Source organism: Leiobunum rupestre, chromosome 5 (assembly GCF_980474605.1).
Source record: "Leiobunum rupestre chromosome 5, qqLeiRupe1.1.hap1, whole genome shotgun sequence".
NCBI lineage: Eukaryota > Metazoa > Arthropoda > Arachnida > Opiliones > Sclerosomatidae > Leiobunum > Leiobunum rupestre.
In genome coordinates, this window is record NC_143388.1 from 23,709,871 (window position 1) to 23,735,447 (window position 25,577).

The window sequence follows — 25,577 nt, forward strand, 5'->3', positions numbered from 1 at the left end:
TAAGAGCCAAAACGCTATATTTAACTACAGATGTTGGGCATATTGAGTTTTCAGGGCCACAGAGATATGAGAGGTCAACAAGATAGTTTCATCTAGTAGCAACAAACACAAGGAGAACGTAGCTAGCCTTTAAACACGCTAATGCAGTGTTGTGTACAAATTTATTTGGACTAGCCTTTACGCTGAACGTTTAACGGGCGGGGGGAAGACAATTTCGGAATATTCCCCTTCCGACGCCTGCAGGTGATAATGCTTCTAACCAATGAAAACTGTACGCAAGAAAATGCACGACTTTTGCGTTCTCCTTGTGTGGGCAGTGCTGTTAGAGCTCGGCGAAACAGTTAAATTAACCGCTAAAATTTCGATTAACCGCTAAAATTTCGATTAACTGTTTATTCGTGGATATTATCCAGACTAAAAAGCAATTTAACATGTAAAAATAATTGATTTTTTCGGATCATTTGTCGATAAATGTGTATTTTGGATAAAAATAAATAAAGTGATTAATTCTTATCCAAACGCCGAGCTCTAAGTGCTGTGTTTGTTGCTCCTAGGTTTCATTTACACTCAGGGGCGTACCGAATTCGGTGGAGAATCCTTGGTTTTTATAACTCTTATTTTAATTTTTCCGAATCACTTAGCGAAATTTTTCTTCGAATTTTTCTTGATAAAAATAATTCCTAAAAAAGGTCCCCAACGATTGAATTTTGTCAACTTAGCCAAATTATGTGGGGAGAGGCTCCCCTCTGCCCCCCCCCCCCCCAAGGGACGTTCCTGATTATACTCGTTTTATATCTACTCTGCTAGAACATATCCAAAAACTAAAAAACTATAAACTAAAATATATATATTTTTTAAAAGATGAATGGGTGAATTTTAGGTGGTAGAGTAGCGTTGTTAACGTTTTGGTATGCGGGTTCCCGTCGGTACAAAAAAAATGTGTTTGTGGCATAAATAAATAAAAAATAGGGTGCACAGAAATAAAAAAGGGCCATTAGTGTTTTCAATCGATTCTCAGATAAAGTCTGAGAAAATAATATCTGCGTTACGTTCAGATAGTATCAGATCAGTTGAAAGAGGTCAAAATGCAAACCATGCAGATTTCAACCGGAAACTAAGCTGAATTCCTTATAATCCGACAGACAGAAGGATCTCAGATATCTAACAGTTATTGATTTTTGAAATCCCCCGATTAAATTTCTTTGGGTTTTCTTTTTTACGTTTAAGTCAGACAACTGCTCAGATTACCTAATCTTGTCAGAAGAATAATAGCAGATAAGTTCAGATCGGTTACTTGGGATAATGGATTAGATCAAATTGGATTTCAGATTTCTGTGTGGTAGTTATATAAAAAACAAACTTGATCTGGTTACCTGATGATATCTTCAGATATCTGAACATTATGACCTGAATAATCTGATCAGTTGACCGTATTGGAATTACTACTTGCCATTATCTTCATATATCTGAACAGTACGACCTGAATAACCCGATCAGTTGACCGTATTGTAAGCATAGCTGAACGGGCTCGTGAGCCCCGCGAGCCCGCATGTTAATTGTCCATAGGAAGGGCTCGGCTCGGGCTTGCGTTACATTACGTCTATGGAAGTATGAGACGAGCCCGTTCAGCTATGATTGTAGGTACTACTCGCCATTATATCTGAACATTATGACCTGAAAAACCTGATCAGTTGACCGCATTGGAAGTACTACTCGCAATTCTCTTCAGATATCTGAACATTATGACTTGAATAACCTGATCAGTTGACCGTATTGGAATTACTACTCGCAATTCTCTTCAGATATCTGAACATTATGACCTGAATAACCTGATCAGTTGATCGTATTGGAATTACTACTCGCAATTCTCTTCAGATATCTGAACATTTAACCTGAATAACCTGATCAGTTGACCGTATTGGAATTACTACTCGCAATTCTCTTCAGATATCTGAACATTATGACCTGAATAACCGGATCAGTTGACCGCATTGGAATTACTACTCGCAATTCTCTTCAGATATCTTAACATTATGACCTGAATACCATGATCAGTTGACCGCATTGGAAGTACTACTCGCAATTATCTTCAGATATCTTAACATTATGACTTGAATAATCTGATCAGTTGACCGCATTGGAAGTACTACTCACGATTGTCTTCAGATATTTTAAAATGACGATCTGCATAACCTGATCAGTTGTACCGTGGTCACGATTGACTAAAACAACACATTGAACTGCCCCGAAAAGAACACAGGTGAACTTAATTAATTTCATCAATGACTTTAAGTCACAAATATATGTCTGGCTGTTTCGTGTAAGTAAACATAAATTCAATTATCGAGCAAACATTTCCTCTCGCAACGGTGACATAGGATGTAATTACAATTATAATAATTACAAAAATGGTGACCATTATAAATCGGTACAACGTTAATCTGCGTTTATGAAAAATGCCAAATTACAGATGTTAAAATAAGTTTAGCGGAAAAAAGCAAAATTTCATACTGTTATTAAAATAATGGCATAATGGATGTTTAAGGAGATTACAAAGGGGAGCTACCAGGAAAAACTTGGCCTTAAAAAGATTTCTTTTTGTCGACGTGGAAAACCTTGAAAATCCCGAAGTTCAAACCCTCGGCAATCGAAAATACCGTCGGCTATCTTTAATTTCTATAATTCCCCTTTTAAGAAAAAAAAATTATAAAGAATTATAAACGTTACAAAAGAATATGGCAGTCCAAAATATTTTTCGCGAATAAACGTCTAATTGGTATTCAACTATCGTACGCCACCCCCCTAAAAGTCATAAAATATAATCGTTATTGTTATGCTAATAAAAATGGAAAATACTAAAAAATATTGCTGAATTTATAAATTCAAAAATTACGTTTATTTTATAAATGGTCGGCTATTCAAATGTTTCCAATAAAATTTAATGTTTCCTTGTTTGGTTGCTATTTAAGTAAAATATTTGTACAAATTAACTTTAATTATTTTTATGATTTTTGGTATTGTATCGATAAAATTTTACTAATTATACATATTAAATAATTAGAATGAATACCAACGTTTCACTGTACACCATATAACATAAAATGTAAATAAAGAATAATAATATTTTATAATTGTTGACGCCCATTATACAGGGTTTTAATAATCGGTTATTTAAACTTTTTATTAATTAAATTAAATATTTCCTTGTTCGGTTGCTAATTAAGCTTTCCTACAAGATTAATATTTTTAAAAACTTTTGACGTATATCAAATTTAATTAAACTCTATTATATGTAAAATCGATTAATGATAGATTATTTAAATGTATTTAATAAAATATTTTTATGTGGTTGCAATTTAAATAATACTTCTGTACAAATTAATACAATTTTTTTTATTATTATTATTGTGACGGGTGGGACAATACAGTCCGCTCGTCCACTTGATTAATCAGGTGCGAGATATGTGTTACGGCCACGCCAACGGGGGGAATACTTGGGGATAGGGTTAGGACACCCGTGGCGGAAGTATGACAACCACCGGTTGGGGGATTAGTGGTCGTCCTCACACAAACTCTGCCTCCCGGACGCCTGGGATTACAGGAGTGAGCCACTACTCCCGACAATTAATACAATTTATTTTAAAATGATTTTTATAATGATGACGTACTCTATTTAAAAATTGATAAAATTTAATTAAAATTTATTACGTAATCGGGTTTTATAAATGTTTTTTTAATTAAAATTAGATGATTACTTGTTCGGTTTGCTATTTATAGAAGACTTGTGTACAAATTAACATTATATATTTTTTATCGTTGATGTATTCGATCAAATACAATCCATTTTATCCAAAAACAAAATCTATTTATAACAATCAACCCAACTACGAGGAAAGGGAGAATAAATTTTGGAAATATTTTCCATAAACGTATAAAAAAATTAAATTAAAATAATATAATTATGAAAATATTTTCGTATTATTTTAAAATCAAGATACGGGATTTATGGTACGAATTAATAATCTGTTTGCGTAGCCAGGAAATAAGTCGACAGAAATCCTCATCAAAATGCGTGTCAATTACAGCCGATATTCGTCCAAATCGTAAATGCATAAAAATACGAGCATAGGGAAATAATAATTTAAAATAAAGAAACTTATATTCACGTAAAGATTCGCAAAGTAGGGCTACTTAGGAGCTATAAACTGGGCTGTGGTCAAAATGATTATTGGACAATGGAAATCAACAAAACCAGGAAAGTTTCCAAATGTCCAAACGTAATATTAGTAAAAAAAATAGGAAAAAATGAGAACATATCTAAAACAATCAGAATATAATGACGGCAATATTATTATTTCCCATTTTACCTCCAAATCGCACGTTAAAACTTTTGGTCATCGTAGCCAGCGAACCGTTTACGCTCCAATTCTCAATTGGAAATTGACCATTACGGTGCGGTACTTACTACCTTCAAATTACGGACAGTTTGACCGTCGGCTATTCAACTCGTAATTGGTCATTTTCCCCCGCTGCTCATATGGGAAATATTTTCTTGAAATTTGGAATAATTGCGTGTTTTACCAGGAGTCTTATTTATTATAATGGTCACTTTTGGCAGCGGCGGAGTTAAGGCAGCTATTTCTATTGTTAAAACTTGCTTCAACGCGGAACTTTTGTGGTCAATGAATTTTTTCGAACATCCGCTTTGTCTCGGAACGATATGGCCGTAAAACTCGCCTTTCATTTTAAAACAATTGCATTGTTTCGAAATTTTCGATATTTTAGGGCGATTAGTTCCAAAATTGGCCGTTATGGGTCGCCACGTAGACTGAATTGGACATCGCAAAACTTTGTGGAAACTAGAAAACGTCTTAAAGAATTTACCATTTTCCATTATGTAAAGTGGATTTTCAAATAATTCGTATTTTTGATGTCGTTATTTTGACCAATGGTCATTGACCTATATCTAAATTGTTTTTGTAAAGGGGACTTTTCTAAATTACGTGGTCAGCCTTACAAAAATATTTTCCAACAACTTAGAATATTATAAAGATGTTTCTTGGATGTTTCTATAGGTAAAGTATTTATAATTTTTGTATTACACCTTTAGAGTAAATATATTTAAAATTAGCCCATAAACAACGAATTGGTCTCGTGCACAAGCGTTTATTATATCCACAAGAAAATTTGAGCTAATTTGAAACCATTTATACCTCCTCAAAATTATCTTTGAATCCTTTTTCATCTTAAATTAGGTTGACATTTTAATTATATCATCAACTTACATAGTTACAAACCGTTATTTTGTTTGTGGTATTTTATTATAATATTTTGGAAGTAAGATTTTGCTAACAAATCTATGAACTAAGATTTAGTAACTGTGAAAATTGGTAAATTGCAATCATTCCTCATAGTTTGGGAACCCAATTTTATTCGCAAAAGGTCTGATTCCGTTTTCATCATAATTTTGGACAATGTTTTTAAAGATGTTCCAGCTCTAATCCTATTATTTCATATACTACACTTACAAAAACTTACCGGATCTATAATGTCAAAATTTTATCCCCTTGGAATCAAGAAACATCCAACAAGACTCCCATTCCGTTTGAATTAAATAAACTTGATCAAATCGAAATAGCGATGAATTTCATAATACATTTTGGATTGTAATTGGATCAAATATAATACATTTTGGATTGTGATCAAATATAACACATTTTTTATTGTGATCAAATATAACTCATTTTAAATTGTAACAGGATCAAATATAACCCATTTTGGATTATAACATGATCAAATATAACTCATTTTGGATTGTAACATGATCAAATATAACTCATTTTGGATTGTAACATGATCAAATATAACTCATTTTGGATTGTAACATGATCAAATATAACTCATTTTGGATTGTGATCAAATATAACACATTTTGGATTGGGATCAAATATAACACATTTTGTATTGTGATCAAATATAACACATTTTGGATTGTAACATATGATCAAATATAATTAACTCAGTTTGTATTGAAACATTATCAAATATAATTAACTCAGTTTGGATTGTAACATGATCAAATATAACACATTTTGGATAGTAACATGATCAAATATAACACATTTCGGATAGTAACATGATCAAATATAACACATTTTGGATAGTAACATGATCAAATATAACACATTTTGGATAGTAACATGATCAAATATAACACATTTTGGATAATAACATGATCAAATATAACACATTTCGGATAGTAACATGATCAAATATAACTCATTTTGTATTGTAACATGACCAAACATAACACATTTTGGATTATAACATGATCAAATGTAGTACATTTTGGATTATAACATGATCAAATGTAGTACATTTTGGATGATATTTTTAATCAAAGTCGAAATTGAACCCGCGTAATTTTACTGCCGTCCAAATAGAGATTGAAGCTTGCAACTTTCATTTCGTCTATAATTACAATTTTTCTTTACTGTGTTAACAGATCGATCTGAGAGCTATCTGAAGCGATCTGGGAACGATCTGAGAGCAGTAAAATAACTTCTTACCGTAAGATGAATAAAATTTAGAAAGATATTTGTGATTGACCTTTCACATTTGGGTGACCGATGACTAATATTAACATACACAATCATATTTTTTGTGCATTTATGTGTTTTGTGCTGAGCCAATAACTAACATTCGATGCTTGACATATTAGCAATTCATCAGTTAATTTACCTTCGTTGTATGTAAAGTATTTGAAGTTATTTTTTTTTGAAAAAACTACAATAAAAAATTTACGTGTAGATCGGACATACTTTGTTCTTTTTTTTGGGATTTATCAAGCGTCTTCATCGTCTAGCAAAGGTCAATGTATCGTTTCGCAACTACCAAATATATGAATTCACTTAAAATATTTTCTTTAAATTTAATAATAAACATCCACGTAATTTGACAAAGATCAAAGTGTAATATCATTTCGAATCAACAAAGTATATGAATTCGAAACTATAATAATTGAAATTTAATAATAAGATTCATCCTTTTTCTAAATTCAAAGCGTAACTATAATATTTAAAAATTTAATAATAAGCTTCTTCATCGTTTTTCTAAGATCAAAGTGTAGTTTATTTTCGCATCACCTATTAAGCATATCCACCGTAAAATTTTTCTCTATTTATACAATAGATATTCACTCGTAGATTCAATTAAACCCAAGTTTATTCATGGAGCGCAAAATATAGACTCAGTTCCGATAATTTCCATAAATATTAAGATAACTGGAATATATTTAGTTGTAGAAAAGTTTCTGGAAAGTAGGCTTAGATAGAAGGTACGAAACTGACGAAAGAGCCCCTCTCGTAGAAAGACGAAGCGAAAATTTTCTTTTAATCCGCGATTTCAATGGCAATAAAAATCAAAAGAAGAGCAGCGTGAAGCTCACTCATCTTGAAAATCACGTTCGACAAAATTGCCAGCGCGCGAGGCCAATTGTTACCTAGCCCACCAATCACTCACTTGAAAGCGCCATTAACCCTAGTCATACGGTAAAGTATACACCGTAGAAATGCGCCACAAAACGTTCAGATGACAATAATCATAACCTAACCCGAACGTCTACCGTCACCTGATAGTTTGGAGCTATCCAAACCCTTATCTCCCTACACCTTCGTGAGTCCGACAACGCTATCCGATTATCCTGGGTGCGATATTGGCATCCTGGTAATTTTTCTCCCGTCAGATGGGGTGTCGTTCCGGACTACCGCTTAACATGATTGGTCCAAATTTTCCGCCGCTTTATTTAACTTGAAAAACGTGCTCCAACTTCCAGATAGAGACTTTTATTTATTTCCCCGCTCGCCTTATAAATGGCAAATTGATGATCGTGTTTTCTTCAAATCGTTTACAGGATTTCTCCCGATTTGATAAATGGCGCCCGAGAATTCGTGGAAATGCATTGTGTCCTTAATTCTAACAATTTGGCAACCAGAAATTCCCTAAATTTGCACGATAGAGCGCGAAGTTTTGCATATTTGATTTACGCGGAATTACGAGCTCCGCTGATTCACAGATTTATTGTTAAAAGGTGCAAACGGATTCGACAGAAGTTTATTGAAATTACCTTAAATCGGTACGCACGATAAAAATTTTATAAATGAATTTTCAATAAAACTTTTGAGCTGAAATAAATTTACCTCATACAACACGAGTAAGTAAATATTAGAATTAAAACCAAATACTTTGTGACTTCGTAATTATTTTCATTAAAATTTTAATAGTAAGAACCAATGCTATGAATACAATGTTAAGTTAAAAGGAACCACCTATGGACTGCAATGTAAAGGATGATAAAATTGGCGAATAAGTAGATAAGTCCATTAAGAAAAGGTATAAAAAAGCTAAACCCTAAACAAATTTGAAGAAATTTAAAAACTTACTAATAGCTCGTACCGATAGGTCTTCGAGCAAACAAAAGGACGCGAAACTCGGACCAAATACATCTTCGAGTGAATAATTATTTCTGGCTATTTTATTTTATTTAATTATTCACTCGAAGAGATCTTTGGTCCGAGTTTCGCGTTTTTTGTTTGCTCGAAGACCTATCGGTACGAGCTATTAGTAAGTTTTTAAATTTCTTCAAATTTGTTTAGGGTTTAGCTTTATTATCCCTTTTAATTATGGACTTATCTACTTACAAAAGTCGCATGATGACTTAGGCCTAAGGTGGTGCCTTGGGTATTAGCCTAGCCTAGCTGATTATTCGCCAATTTTATCATCCTATGAATACAATGACACCTGGATTAAGTTTTATAATAATTGTGTATATTTCATGAAATAAATAAGAAAAATGGTTAAATATCTATTCTTAGTTTCCTTTAAAATAAAATCAGTCAATCCGATGGTTCAATACGCAAGTACAATTCATAATTACACCACACTATGGCGCAATTTTGCTTGAATCCCCCAAGACAGAATTAGATGGTAATTCACTTACAGCTAGAACTTTATAAAAATTAAGTCACTAACGGGCAAATAAACTTATTTTAAAGAAATTAAACCTTTATTAATTATTATATTAAAATATTAATTTTTAACCTTTTCGTGGTTTTATATAAACAATTTATTTTGATAGAAAAACATTTATAATACTTTATTTTGATAGAAAAACATTTATAATAATACTTTATTTTGATAAAATAAGACATTTATAATAATTTATTTCGATAGAAAACAGTTATAATTATAATTTGATTTCATAGAAATTTATAATAATAATTGATTTTGATAAAAATGAATAATAATAAATGATTTTCATAGAAATGTATAATAATAATTGATTTTCATAGAAATGAATAATAATAAATAATTTTCATAAAAATATATAATAATTGATTTTCATAGAAAAATAAAATAATAATTTAATTTGATAATAATTAAATTAAATAAAATAATAATTTATTTTGATAATAATTAAATTAAATAAAATACTAATTTATTTTGATAATAATTAAATTAAATTAAATACTAATTTATTTTGATAATAATAAAATAAAACAATAATTTATTTTGATAATAATTAAATTAAATAAAATACTAATTTATTTTGATAATAATTAAATTAAATACTAATTTATTTTGATAATAATTAAATTAAATACTAATTTATTTTGATAATAATAAAATAAAACAATAATTTATTTTGATAATAATAAAATAAAACAATCATTTATTTTGATAATAATATAATAAAATAATAATTTGTTATGACAAATCTTAAAAAATTTCCAAAACCCATCAATCTCGATAGATACCAAATTACAGAGATAAAATAAAAACAAATGACAAACGACTTTCGGAAAGTCGGTATAAAAAAGGGAAATTAAAAGCCAACAAGTTTCACTTTTTAATAAAACTGTTCATATTGTCCGCCTTGTTCAATTCCGAAATATAAAATAAAATAAAAACCGAAAAGAATGCGCGCTAAACAATGGCCAAACAAAAGTATACTCTGAACACAATGTTTGAACGCTTGAAGAAATTCCTTCCCGCATTATACGCTCAGTAAGATTTCAAAACGCTCTTTGGCATTTAAAACAGGGCTGTCGTCCTGTCCTTTAAATATATAATACCACTCTTTTATCCCCATTTTACCACCCTTTGTTTATCAAATGGCGAAATTTCTACCTCGAAAATATAAAAGAACGCGTCTCCTTCCCCGCCAAGAACGGAAGTGACGCGCCGGACGCTAAACGCGTCAATAAACGCCCCCTTTTAGTGGAAGGCGACGGAGAAAACTCCTAGAAATGTCGCCTTCCACTCGTTACATTAGGCGCTTCTTAAAGGCTGCCATGGAAATTCCTTTCAGGGCAAAAAAAAACCACTAGAAAATGGCGAGGAGAAAGTTATCTTTTGTTCGGAGTTAGCCAGCCAAAGAGCTGAATTTCGCGCATTATAAATACGCGAATAACATCAAACCCTCTTTTTCAACTTTCAATAACAATATTTTAACGTGGTTTTCAACGCCACTTCTATTTAAGGGGTTGGTTTGTAAGCATTCGTCGAAAATTTAATTTGCATAGATTATCAATTTAGCGCTAGATTTAGGGTCTTAATATGTGGTTCACGGCCGACCGTCCTAACAAAGGTCTGTTACGAAGTCGCTTGGCCAGAAAGATTGGCGAAACGTTCACGGGTTTCATAAATAGCACATAGACGACGTAATTAACTCACTACGAAGATAGTTATTTTTGAGCTTAGAGTTTTGGCCATTGGGTAGATTCCCATTCTGCCTAATCAGCAAATTTAATTCAATTCTTTTCATTATGTTAAAATTACTTACGGTATTTATTTTTACTAATATATATTATTATTATTTTTACTAATATATGTTATTATTATTATTTTTACTTATATATGCTATTATTATTATTTTTACTAATATATGTTATTATTTTTTTACTAATATATATTATTATTATTTTTACTAATATATATTTTATAATTATTTTTATTAATATATATTATTATTGTTATTATTATTTTTATTAATATATAGTAGTATTATTTTTATTAATATTTGTTATTATTATTATCATTATTTTTATTAATATATGTTGTTATTATTATTATCATTATTTTTATTAATATTTGTTATTATTATTATCATTATTTTTATTAATATATGTTGTTATTATTATTATCATTATTTTTATTAATATATGTTGTTATTATTATTATCATTATTTTTATTAATATATGTTGTTATTATTATTATCATTATTTTTATTAATATATGTTGTTATTATTAACATTATCATCATTTTGGAATATTTTGCGTCTTAGAATTTATTTTTATTTTTCGTCGGATAAATTTTGAAAATGTTTCTCAGATAGTTTTTGAAAATTTTTCGTCAGATAATTTTTTTAAATGTTTCGTCAGATAATTTTTTTAAATGTTTCGTCAGATAATTTTTTTAAATTTTTCGTCAGATAATTTTTTAAATGTTTCGTCAGATAATTTTTTTAAATGTTTCGTCAGATAATTTTTGAAAATCTTTCGTCAGATAATTTGATAATATTAATGTCACCAATTTCAAGTTGGATCGACGTTTCAAATAATATAAATATTATTTTATATATAAATAATGAATTAATAAAAATTCTCAAAACGAGTAATTTAAAAATAAATAATCAGTTTCAGCTTCGAAAGAAGTAAAAATAACGGCTCGGAGGAAGGAATTGTTTCAAAAGGTAGCGCTGGTTGCGCGTGGAAGTGGCCTAAATAGATTTTGTCCCGAAAATATCCATCATCCGGCGAGTGAGAGTGGGGCTATTAGAACGGCCTTTGCCGTCGTCCGTTGTCGGTTTAGGGCCCGCGGGAAAACTTCCGGTCTGTCCGGAAGTACGAAGAGAGAGAGAAGGGTTCTCTTTGGACCAAGGACAATATTGTTCTTCTAAGAGCGGCCGCCGCGAACAAAGGGGCGCTGCAGCCGTCAAAAGGTCGTATTTTAAGTGGCCTAAACGAAGCTCTAATGTCGCTAAAATGCTCCCTTTTATACCCGCGCGGATAAAAAGCCCCCTTTTGTGATGACGTTGAGGAGAAGGAGTTTGCTCACTTTGTTGATTTATGAAGCGTGCTTCGTGCCGAAAAGTGACGCTCAAAATTATCTAATTAATATTCGCGTCCGCCAAAAGGCCCCGAATTCATTAAAAGTTCCCCAAAGAGCGTAACCATTTCGAAAATGGGAAGGGACGACGTATTTAGCGACACCTACCGGTTGCTTCAATTCCGGGCTAATTAATACCAATAATACCACGAATGGACTTAGCGACAAGGACTATTGTCCAAACACGTCACTGTATTTCAATCGCGTCTTATTTATATATCGGCCTATTTTTCTAATATCGTTATCGGCCAATATCGGCCTAAGCGAAGCCGATACCGGTATTAGAAAAATATTTTCAGAAAAAACATTTAGTAATGAGAAAATTGTCGATTAACTAATTAATAGTAATATTTTATTTGATTGGACGCACCACGTATGCCAGACTTCAGTAAGTTTTTTAGACAAGGGGTTACGAGTGTAAACAAATAAAAAAATTCGATATTCAATTTGTGATAGAAAATATGTATCAAGTAAAATGAAATGAAATATATTAGTATATGCTCTTGCTGTAAACTTTTTTTAACGGAAAATTATAATAAAATGGTATGTCAGCTTACTGAACCATATTTTACAATGATTTTACCATATATACTACTGTTATTATCGATAGCTTGGTTAATATCGGCCGATATTATTGGCCACGAATAGCTGTACCTATATCGGTGCATCCCTAGTCTTAATAAAAGTTTTACACTTTGATCCTAGTTCAAAATTAAGCTTATTATTATATTTCAAATAAAAATATGTGTCTATTAACACTTCAATGTTTTTCAAAAAGTACGATACAACATTACACCGAAAATACCGCAAAAAGGTATGTTATCGCATCAGAATAAACATACAAACATAGTATATTATTTGCGATGTAGACAAACAAACATGCAAAAACATTTTGTCTCCTAGTATATTATTTGCGAGGTAGAATGTAGAATCGGAAACTAATTCAAGTACCTTAATTACTTCAAGGAAGTAGCAGAAATAATCGAATTCATCTATTTATGGTAGAAAATAAAACTTCGCACTGACTCGAATATTATACGGAAAAATTATAAATTTTCTACCTCACGTATTTGAGTGACAAGTGCATTGTGAATTTGCGAGAAAAGTCTAGTAACAAAACAGTCTGTAAAGGCATTTCTCTATGACGGAAGTATAGTTGAAAGCACATTAAACAAATATTTGTTTACCAAATATAGTACCATAAATAAATTCAAGGGGAGAACATGGCATTTTAGAGCTAGTTTCATCATTAGATTTCATAAGTTTCCTTTACGTAGTACGTCATACTGATTCTATGGTAACTAGAAAATATTTAAGTTAGATCAGATATCAGGTTATCTGCTTTTACACTCAGACATGATCAGATATCAGTTATGAATTAAAATGCAAACTAGATAGTGCTAACCCGAAACTAATCTGGTTTCATTGTGAACTGACCGACAGAATTTGAACAGATTTCAGATGCCTCGTCTTTATCCATACATATCCCAGGAATAAATTTGTATTACTGTTTATTTCAATTTGCTTTTCACAATATTATGTATATACACTCTTAGAAAAAAGGGTGTTTGGAGGGTTTTTCCTAGAACTCCCGGGTTCTTTGTAGAACTTTAATGAGTTTTTAGTCATAGAAGAGGTTGTTTATACAACCTTAGGGTTTTATTTTTATCCTTTGGGTTTAGCATATAACCTTCGGGTTTTATTTTTATCCTTTGGGTTTAGCATATAACCTTCGGGTTTTATCTTGGCTACAAAGGGTTTTATTTGGACCAGGTAGAGTTTTTTTAAAACACGTAGGGTTTTTGTTTGACCATGTAGGGTTTTCGTTTGACCGCGTAGGGTGTTTGTTGACCACGTAGGGTGTTTGTTGACCGCGGAAGGGGGTGTTTGTTGACCACGTAGGGTGTTTGTTGACCGCGGAAGGGGGTGTTTGTTGACCAATTATGGGTTTATTCTAGATCTTCAAATATTTAATATTTGAACCTTTGGGCATCTCAACAACTTAATGCTATTTATTGTTGAAGTTTAATATAGATCTTAATCAAGTTTCCATTTGACCCTTAAAGGGGAATGGTCACCACCCTGAAATTGGTTAAAAACCATTTAAATGGATAGAGGACTTCCGAAAATGGTTATACAAAAATTTCATGTTAATATTTCCAGTATTTGATTTATTATTAACAACCATGTTTCGATAAAAACCTTAAATGGAAGATAATTGAACCCCTGGCCGTGCCAAATGAAACCTCAAAACAAGGGCCATACATAACACCTTTACGGGTTGAAAATAAGTTACATCGGTAAAAAACCCTTTTTCCGGTTACATAACACCAATTTTTCTAAGAGTGTATACTAAATGTATCAGTCAGATAATTGTTTGGATAACTGAATCTGGTCAAAAGAATTATAGCAGCTCAGGTCGGTTACTTGCGATAATGAATTAGCAGCAATTTGACATCAGATTGCTCTTCGGGCTGTACATAAAAGATGAACTCGAACTAGCCAGCTGTTTATCTTCAGATATAATAATCAGCTAGGCTAATACCCAAGTCACCACCCCTAGACCCAAGTTATCTAGCAATTTTTAATGCCTTTAAATCAGGTGGCCGGGTTACAACGCGTATTAGGGTGGTGACCAGCCCTTTATGCCACGCGAGCCAACAGCTCCCTACACTTACTATTACCTCAACAACAAAATTACGACATGAACAACCTGAGCATTTGGTTGTTCAACGCACCACCTTTACGTCCTCTGTACCCTAAAGAGATCATTCTGTTATTAGCAGGAAGACAACTGAAAACAATAACCAACACAATTTTGTTCGGGTTTGTTTGTTTGTTGAGGTTAACGCTAATAGTTAGTGGAGGGACCTGTTGGCTCGCGTGACTTGCAAGGCTTGCCACCACCCTCCTACGCATTGTAACCCGGCCACCTGAGTTAATGGCTTTAAAAGTCGCTCGATGACTTAGGCCTAAGGTATTAGCCTAGCTGATTATTATATCATTTAAGGAAATTAGCTTGCTTGTGACTTTTACAAATAAAGTCACAACCTAATTCCACCTGCAGTGTGTCAGAATTCATGGCCCGGTGTACCTAGTAACAAAGACCATACCACCGGAGGCCTATCATCATAGTGAACTACGCCAGCGTCCACCTAGCCCGGACAGGTGACAAATCCAGCATGGGTAGTACCCTACTACTGATGGTCGCACCTTTGACGCGAGCCACTCAACCCAGCAGAAGGTGAAGCAATGGGTGGACCAATTCCCACTTCGCACACAGCAGTGGGAGTAAGAGCGCAAGCTGTAGCAACTCCAGACGACACCCTACCTACACAAGTAAGGAGTCAAACCCTGGAGAGAACTCCTAAAGGGGAACGATGGGCACACAGCAGTCCAAGTAACCCGGCACAACCGGCACCAGAGATCCGGTGTTGTTCCAAAAGTCCGGGAAACAGGACCGCCGTGCCCGCATATGGAGGCCCGCCACCCCACAGCAGACTACCCAATCCGCCGAGGTGGCCAGTTTGCACGGACCCTCTCCGTTAGCCTGAGCCGAAGCTCAGTATCCAGCCCAAACCTGACCGAAGTCGGAGATAGAAATAGGACCATTTGATCGAAGCTAACATATCCCAGTGCGCCACCACCCTTATGGGTTACAAGAGCCGGACCCCGACTCCCCGGTAAAGCCACCAGTTATTGCACACTCCGACCCATTTAGTAGTAGCAGTAGTAATTCCAGTATTTTTCCAACCGCCATCTTCCAAAATGTAGATAAACCACGACAAGCGAACTTCTATCTGCCAAGAGCCCCAGCAAACCGTCTCCTAAAAACAAGCTACCAAACGTCTATTATACAATTGGCATAAAAAACGAAGCAAAAATATTTCGGACAAAAGAGCAACGAAAGTAAAGATAACCTTAATTTGAACGTACAACATACAGCAAAAAAATCAAGAGATGTCCTTGACTCAGCAACAAAATTATAGCATTTTCAGCAGATGAGAAAAAGAAAAAAAAGAACAGAAAGGGAAACGTTAATGGAGATCATGCAAGCGGAAAAATACTACAGATGAAAACCCCATTTTGCAAAAACGCAGAAGGTACTAGACACAGCATTCACTTCGCGTCTTCAATACAACACACGCGAAAAAAATCACGGCATATACGGTAATTGACGCGTTCAGTCCAAACGCGAGATAAAAAGAAATGCAACAAAACCATGTACCATTGGTTGAGGGATTTAAACGTCCGTGAACTAAATAGGTTTTACGAAAATAAACTGCCATAGGGGGGGACCACCATATATCACAACATGATAGCTCCGAAAGTTTCAGGGTTACGGGCCTACCGAAGAAGATACGCATTCTAAACTGGAAACTTTTGAACTGGCGATTACGTTTGTTGAGGTGATTACGAAGGTTGTCTGCCGAAGAAAATTGATACAAATCGAAATTTAAATTCTAGTATCTTTCTATTTGATGGAACACAAACTCGGCCTTTTCTTTATGATTTTATTCAATTTCAAAGGGTCGAGAATTGCTTTAAAATGGACTTAAATTATATATCGCGAAGGCAATCATCGCATTCAATCGGTTACTGCCGAATATTGAAAATGCGAAATAATATCGAAACGTCAAACACGTCTTAGATGTGATTAAATTCGAATAAAAGTTATAAGATACAACGGAAAAAAGTAGTCCAACTAACGTACATCTAATTTTGGGATCTAGACATTTAATTGAATTCGACCTATACCTGAAATATTTTCCAACAGGTACTCGAGTAAATGATTTAATACTTACAGGCGTTTCCAAATTTTCGTGGGTGTTAAAACTGCTGATGTGTTCCGTTGGTTTTGTTCAAGAATTAATGGGACACTTCTCCATATGTACTTATGAGACTACTGACACTCTGACGTTCCCCAATTACCAAAATCGTCTTAGAAATCAGTGACTTCGGATTTTTTATGAAAACTCCCAATTTTCCAATTAACAAACTAATCATAATGAATTAATTTATAAATAAATTCGTTACACGAGAAAGACAAATTAATAATATCGTCATTAATTTCATGACAATTGTTTTAATCATTTTCTAAAGTAAAATTACGTGATATTTCCCATAACACACATCATAAGGATAATGTAATTCATTCTCCTAATTATCACGATTAAAAATTTAATCAATACATAAAATTAAATCCAATTAAAAGGGTGTTTATGTTGAAACACCTTTTTCACAGGTTTAACAACTGCTAGGAGTTATTTGCTCTGGTTTAATCAATACATAAAATTAAATCCAATTAAAAGGGTGTTTATGTTGAAATACCTTTTTCACAGGTTTAACAACTGCTAGGAGTTATTTGCTCTGGTTATGTTAAAAACAAGACATACTTATCGATAAACTCCCTTAAAGCATTTCAGGGTGTCGTAATAATCAGAATATAATTTATGTTTACAATATAGAGATTCTACTACGAAAATTGGTTTTGCGCTAATTTTACAATTCGTGACATTAACCCTTTGGGTCAAGATACTGAAAGAAATTTCCCAAAATGACCTTCACATTTTTTAAATCCCTCTGGCATACCTAACTAAACAGCGCACCATTTTAAAATACAAATACAATCGGCAATGAACCTTCAAGAAACAAAATGGGCGAGTACAATCACGAGCCTCGATAACACCTTCCCATAATGGAAAATGACAATAATTACGAGTGAAAATGATTAAATGACATTTTAAAAGGCAGAGTTAACAAAGAGCAATTAAATTTGACACCATCACTACCGCGATTCAACAACAATTAAATTTCAAAGATAATATAAAAAAAAATATATATAAGCGTCAGAAACTCGTAAAAATAAACGATCCGCGAGATACAGGCGAGACCACGAAGGCGATGGAAAAGAACGAAGCAAAACAAGTCAGGGTTAACTACTTGTCATAATGTCTACGAGGAATCAGTCGGGCCGAAAATGATGAAACGGTCCCCCGAACGGATCATAATAGCCGCGCTTCGAAGGATTTGCTGGAAAGGGGGGCCACTAGAGCCGTTTTGATTGCGAAGCTTTTAAGAGAATATGCCCCGCCCTTTTTATTAACTACCCGAGCCGCCGCTAGACGTCCTCCGCTAAACGCTCGAGGCGCCATCTTTAAGATAACACAAAAGACGGATTTAAAAAAAAACAGGCAATCGTTTCTAGCATTTCTCTGAATGGAACTTGGAAACTGGTGTTATTGCGAGAAAACCAGCTGTGCTTTACGTTTAATCAAAATGAACGCGGCCGAGGGGAGCGCTACAAAGAGTACCGCCCTGATTGGAAGGTCAGACGAGGGTCAAACCTGGACCCGCCGATGACTTATTAGGGGCTTTTCCGAGAAAACACTCTCGCCCGGACTTTCATTCAATCGATGCGCGAGGGCCAAAATCTTATAAAGAACAATACAAACGGTACAAAATTGGAATTATGTACGTATCACGTCTACGTCCCGCGCTCTCGATGTTTCTAGGAATTTGGGGGTTGTGGGAACCGCGGAGGATTTAGAAAAATGAAGGCCCGCAGCGATGTCGCTTTCTTTTACCAGCTCAACTCTTATTTGGAAATGGGAACGTTGCCTTGATGAGTGCCGTTGTGTCTTTTGGTGGAAGAGGGGCACTAAAAAGTCTAAAAGGGGGGCTGGAAGCAATTGTAGCTGGTTCACATTGAAATTACTTCTTACTAAACTAATATTTAAAATACTATGCAATAGACACGATACGTCATCATTAAAATTGTTTATCTCTAGTGTTGTTAATTTTCCGGAAAAATAAAATGCGGAAAAGTTTCCGGGAAATTTTCCGCCAATCGGAAAAATAAAAAATTGAAACAAAAATGGCTTTTTAAGGGTTTTTAATGTTTTTAACTTTTTATCGATATAAAATGTCTAATATCAGTAAACATACATACTTTCAGATTCGAATTAATGAGGTGAAAATTCCGTTTTATTTAAATTTGCCAACAATATATTAGACTAATCATGGAATTAAAACTTTTTTAATTTTTTTCGGAAAAATACGGAAAGTTTTCCGTAAAAAAGGCCTCGGTCATTTTCCGGAAAATTTCCGACTTACAACACTATTTATCTCCTATAAAAATCCTATATATCCACTACAAATTTTCTATTTTTCCCAAAAGATTTTTTTTGAGTTTTCTGTGGGCAATTTAATAAATTAAAAAAAATGCATACATTCATTTGCGGTTTTTCCGACCCAGAAAGCGTAAATAAACACAAGAAACCTTACTACAAACAAATTAGTACAATAAATGCGTCAAGTGGCTTATCGGAAACTGTATTAGTAATGGAAGATTGTGATTTTAAAAAATATTATCTTACCATCCTATATTCATTTGGTATCTTCAAACTATCATGATGCACAGTCCACGTTTTGCTCCTGGCTAGTTCGAGACTAAATAACGTTATTTTATCATTTGTTTTTCTATTATGTAAATTCTGATAAATAACTATAAATATTTGCATAACTAAACCTTACTTTGAAAGTGTAGTATGTAGGTATTAGGGGCATAATCCCGTTTTGTTGTATTAAAAAAAAATTAAAAAATATTTATTTCTTTTCAATTATTTCACTTATTTAATAATTATGTAATTTATTGTAAATATCTGTAACCATTTGTATAATTTAACAGATTTAACGCAGCGTATTTACCGTTCTTTGAATAAAAGCTATGTATGTTTTGCCCCCAAAAAAAAAACAAATCTACTTGCGGCCGAAAGCTATTGCTACGCCCTCTTTTGGCGGTCGTTGAAAACTAGATAGCGAATTAGAAGGCTATAGTCGTCGAAAACTAGATAGGTACGTAGTGTATTAGCGTATAAGAAGGCTATAACGAATGAAATAAAAGCAATAAAAAATTAACATTTAAAATGTATTATAATTTGTCAATGCTTTGTGTATCTTTCATGGTAACACAGTGCAATAGACCTTTCCATAAAATGTTCGTTACGATAAGAGGGGGAAAGAAAACTGTTTTTGCAAGGATGATTTAAATCAACGTGATATATATATTACTCATTGTTTTTACCCTCGCTTGACTCTTGAGTTAGGTATGTCGTCTGCTACCGAGTGTAAGTATTTACAAAACACGGCGTATTAAAATTAATCCAAGTGATATTGTTACATTTATTTTATCAAATATTTAAGGTATAAAAGTATTTCGTTTACTTAACTAGTCATACAAGGAGAAGATTTAAATATTGAAAATAACGAAAAAATTTGTACGGTTTCGATGATGTTTAACAGTTTATAGCTTTGTGAACTAAGGCTTAACATTTCATTGAGAGCCACAGTAAAGATTAATGTTTGTCATGAAATACTAGCAAGTAAATATCTAAGCATTAACAATACTTTCACAGAGTTGATATGAGTTTTGTAATAATAATTCATTTAATTAGTATCGAAAATAAATTCAGTTTGAACTTAAGCCTAACCTGAGCTCCGTGCAATATTTTTGGGGAAATCTTACCGGAAAATGGAAAAAGTACAGCCAACTTTTTGTTTAGTTTTAGCGAAATTGGTGGTGGGTGACGTAGAAAAACAGTGAAAGCACGTAGAACTATTTTATGGAAGACCTATTACCATGTAGGCGCTACCTCGGAAATGCATTGCACCGCAGCGCCACCTAGACTCGTTTCGTACACGAATTCATCAAATTGGAAGTTAATCATTTAGCCATTTCCGTTAATTTGGTTTTTGCTTTTTACCTCTCCGTAGAAAAACCTTTAAAATTGTGTAATTTCTAAATAATTTTACACTATCGCTGTGATAATTAATAATTGTTTAAGTAAGTATTCGATAAAATTTAAGTCGTTGTGAAAACCTGGTCTAAAGAACAATAAACTATTTTGTTACAAACAGAATTAACAACCTAGTACCAAATACATTTTCGATGTAGCAGCAACGGGATTAAAATCTCGTAAATTTTAGAATACATTAGTGAAATATATAAAACATATCCAATTTTTAAATTTTCGGCCCGTTTTCTTATTTTTCTATTAAAAATGTATCGCCGTTATAACAGTTTTGATTAAGTGTAGTTATAGTACTGTAAGACGACGCGTGGCGAATGAACTAACTCCCCTCCGAGGAGAGGTAGTATTACGGGCTTGACCGTCTTGTTATAAGATGGGATTGTTTTTTCACTACAGACTGTATACTGTGTATTAATTTTTGACACGTCCGGCTACATTGAGTATATTATCAGCCTTGTACTCCACGACAGTGTTGCCCGCTCCTGAGAATCGAATTATCGTACCAAGGCCATTTATCAATTCCCGAAAACATTATCATATACACCTAAAACCTATCGAAAAGCTTTGTCTGAATATTAATGTTTAATTTTGGCGAAGATATACATATGAGAAATTAAAAAATTTAATAACATTTAAATCCAGTCCAGAACATCAAAAATAATTTTGACTAAAACAAAAGTTCTGATATTAAAGTGAGTTTTTAATAGTTTATCTGCAAATTCAAAAATTTTCGTACATTATTTTACGCTAACGGAAAATTTATCGAAAATAGCGTTGAAATTATTGTACTATATACCAAACATTAGCTACAAATTATCGATGTGTACCATAATTATCGTACGTCTATCAACGCTATTCAAAGATATAGCCTGGATAATTATCCATTTAAATTATAAATTATCGGCGTCTACGATAATTATCGTACATCTGGCAACGCTTCATCGCGAGTACATTATACATCAAACCCCTCGTGAATAATTACCCATTTAAATTATGAAATTATCGACTTAAACCATAAGTATCGTACGTCTGGAAATGCTACTTAGTCGGCAAGTACATTATCCATTTAAAGTCCGCATGGCTTACTACCCATTTAAATTAGAAATTATCGACGTTTACGATAATTATCGTACGTCTGGCGACGCTGCATAGCGGAACCCCTCGTGAATAATTACCCATTTAAATTAAGAAATTATCGACATGTACGATAATTATCGTACGTCTGGCAACGCTGCTGAGTCGGCGAGTACATTATTCATTTAATCTCCGTCTGGCTAACTACCCATTTAAATTAGAAATTATCGACGTTTACGATAATTATCGTACGTCTGGCAACGCTGCTGAGTCGGCGAGTACATTATTCATGAAAACACCGCCTGGATAATTACCCATTTAAATTAAACACTACTTTAAGTCACGTCAACCGCCAAAAGTGTCGGTGTCTCTCGGCGAAATGACAGACGCAAGACGCGTTTGTAATTAACTAAAGCCGCGTTTAGAATAGATCCAAGGTGGGCTTATTCTCGAAGAAAACTGGCCATCGCGTGTTACAGGTGTCTGCCAATTTTAGACCCACTCTATAAAGGAACCACCAAAAAAACCGGGGAGCCATAAATTAAGCTATTAGAGAAGACGCGGTGGCAGCAAACTAGGCCCAAAGGCGGAGAACAGGGGTCAAAGGGCAGACCAGGGATGAAAAAAAGGACGGAATCGAAACAAACCAAATTCTGACTTCGTGCAGGGCTGCCGGATTGGATGCTTTTCGACAAATTTGGGCGATTTTTATTTAGACAGATCCATCGATAAATGTTGACTTCTGACTACTCTAAATTTAGGGTTTTAAAAAAATTAGAGATAAAGTTTTATTTGTAAACAATTTAGAATAAAATTGTTGTTATAAAAAATGTAGAGGAAAATGTTTATTAAATTTTATTTAAAAAAATAGGGAATAATTTTTTTAACTTTACCGTAAAAGTTAATTTTTTATTAAAATATGAGAAAATTCAAATCTTTAAATTTAATTAATGGTTTTCATAAATAAATAAGAGTTAATTAAAAGTTTTATAAAAGACTAAAAACACTTTCGAACCGTGGTCCTAATTCCTCTATTGTAAATAAAGTGTTTTTAACTCCACGAAGTATCAGTCTTTTAGAAAACTTTTAAATATTTCGAAATAACTATGGAACTGAATTTTAAAATTTATAATAAATAAGGATTCTTTCCTTAAGATTATAATTTCTGTCCTAAAATTACGAAAAACTGAAGTTGAAATATTTTACTTGGGCGAGAAATTTGGCTATTTCATCTTCGTCGGGTAAGAAGCGGACGAGTCATCCGGCAGCCCTGTTTTTTTTTGGGGGGGGGGGACAAGGGAGGGGGTGCGGAGTGAGACAGAGCGTCGAGAAACACCTCGCAAAACGGAGTACATTCATCAAGTCGTTTGCGGACTTGAAAAAGTGTCTACCTGGCCCATTCTGCTCAGGAGACGAAGTCCCATCAAAAAACCAGAAATCAAAAGAGACTCGCTACACTCTGATAACCGCTCCCCCCCCTCACCCTGACACCCCCCCCCCTTTCGATCTATTTTCACATTTTTTGCTTAATTCTTTTTTTAAAGATACAGAGGCGATATAATTGCGTGCAGGCATTAAAACACCTCCTGAAGAGTCGTGTTCCCATTGACGGATGAAACCTCGCTTTTTCAAAAATGGATTGACATTTAAAAAGATATTATGTATATACTTTTGACTTGTTCTGGCACAAAAGGTTTACATTTTTATCCTAAATTTAGCTGTTCGCTTGTTATGGTAGAAAATGTGTACACTTTTTACCCTAAATTTAAGTGTTCGATTGTTGTGGCACAAAAGGTGTACACTTTTTACCCTAAATTTAACTGTTCGCTTGTTGTAGAACCAAAGGTGTACACTTTTTACCCTAAATTAAACTGTTCGCTTGTTTTGGAACCAAAGGTGTACCCCTTTTACCCTAAATTAAACTGTTCGCTTGTTCTGGAACCAAAGGTGTACACTTTTTACCCTAAATTAAACTGTTCGCTTGTTCTGGAACCAAAGGTGTACACTTTTTACCCTAAATTAAACTGTTCGCTTGTTCTGGATCCGAAGGTGTACACTTTTTACCCTAAATTAAACTGTTCGCTTGTTGTCAAATGTGTTAAATTTAGATAACATTAATAAGTCTACCGTGACTACTAAAACTATCCGACACGATGTTGCGAGTTACTTAAAGGGCCACAGAGTGGTTTGAATTTTAGGGGTGGAGCTACTAAATCCCGCGTATTTGGGAAGCGTTGAAGATACGCCTGAGTCACAAGACTCAAGGTGAGGAGTTTTCAAACGATTCGAGGGATTTTTAAATAATATCTGAGGGTGAATTTAGTAATAATAATAATCAGCTAGGCTAATACCCAAGGCACCACCACTTTAGGCCCAAGTCATAACAATATCATACATAAATGATCTCAAACCTTTCCAGACGAATATAGAATAAATGGTAACCACCAAGATATGATCAATTTAATAATTCGACAAATTCACACGAGGTTACTAATTCAATTTTAATTTGTAAGTTTAGAGTATCTAAGCCTGCGCTACCGCGCTTAAATTATCCGATAAACCCTACATTCATTGTCACAGTATGGGATAATCCTTATCTGTAGATAAGAAATGATGAGTTGGGAAATGATGCTTGCATGACTTAAATCCCACAGTGCTCTAGGACCCGCAACTTCTTAGGCACTAGCTCTGATTCCCATCTATGACCACCCATGTGCGGATGCGACTATAGATGATGCACATTGGAAACATTTAATAATATTAAATTAAAATACACGGCCGTAATAGGGAAATATACTCTGGAAGACGTAAGATTTAGGAAACCAATGAGATACAGACCTGATGTAATTTTTGAAGGGGGGAAGAGTTAACTATCTTCCGGATATTAAGTTTTTACTGCGAACCATTTCTAGATTGACCACACTTTTTCTATGGCAACGTCGATTGCACCGAGGTTAGGGTCTATCCAGTACATTCCTAATTTACGCATTTCAAGTTAATCACCTCGTTGAATGTCAAACGACAATCAGAAGCGGACTGTGACCAAACATTTTGGTTGTCATTAGACCAAAGGACCAACCCAGAAGTATAAGGCTATTATTTAGTTTGAATAATGTCTAATATTTACGAGGCCCACTTCAGAAGAAGCCCTCAGGGCTCACTTGCCATCGGGCAAGACCATCCTATGTACAGTCCACCACGAGGACAATCAGTATTTATTTCTTTCTTACCATCTTGAAAGTCGGGATGGCCAAAGTAGAGGTCACGGCATGTCCTAGCGGGGTTTTCCTTGGTACCCAAGGGTTTTTTCATGACGTCAATTTGTTTCCTTATGACGTAAATATTGGCGTACATATTGACAAGTTTATCCTTAATTACATCACCCTGGTCCTTGTTTGTCGCGTCTTCGGTCTCTTTCTTTGGAACTTTGTCTTCGGGCTCTGATACATCTCTTTTGTACCTAGACTATGCGGAGTCCCTTTGGAAAAGTATTTCTGGTGGTATTTGAGGACCCTCTCCG

General features: G+C 33.8%; 1 non-coding gene across 1 annotated transcript; it reads left to right on the forward strand.

The window, feature by feature from the left end:
• The first annotated feature begins 24,630 nt into the window (after positions 1 to 24,630).
• Positions 24,631 to 24,750, forward strand: LOC149943862 (U8 small nucleolar RNA). Its single transcript, XR_016481097.1, has one exon. It is a non-coding gene; the product is annotated as a U8 small nucleolar RNA (small nucleolar RNA).
• Positions 24,751 to 25,577: the final 827 nt, after the last annotated feature.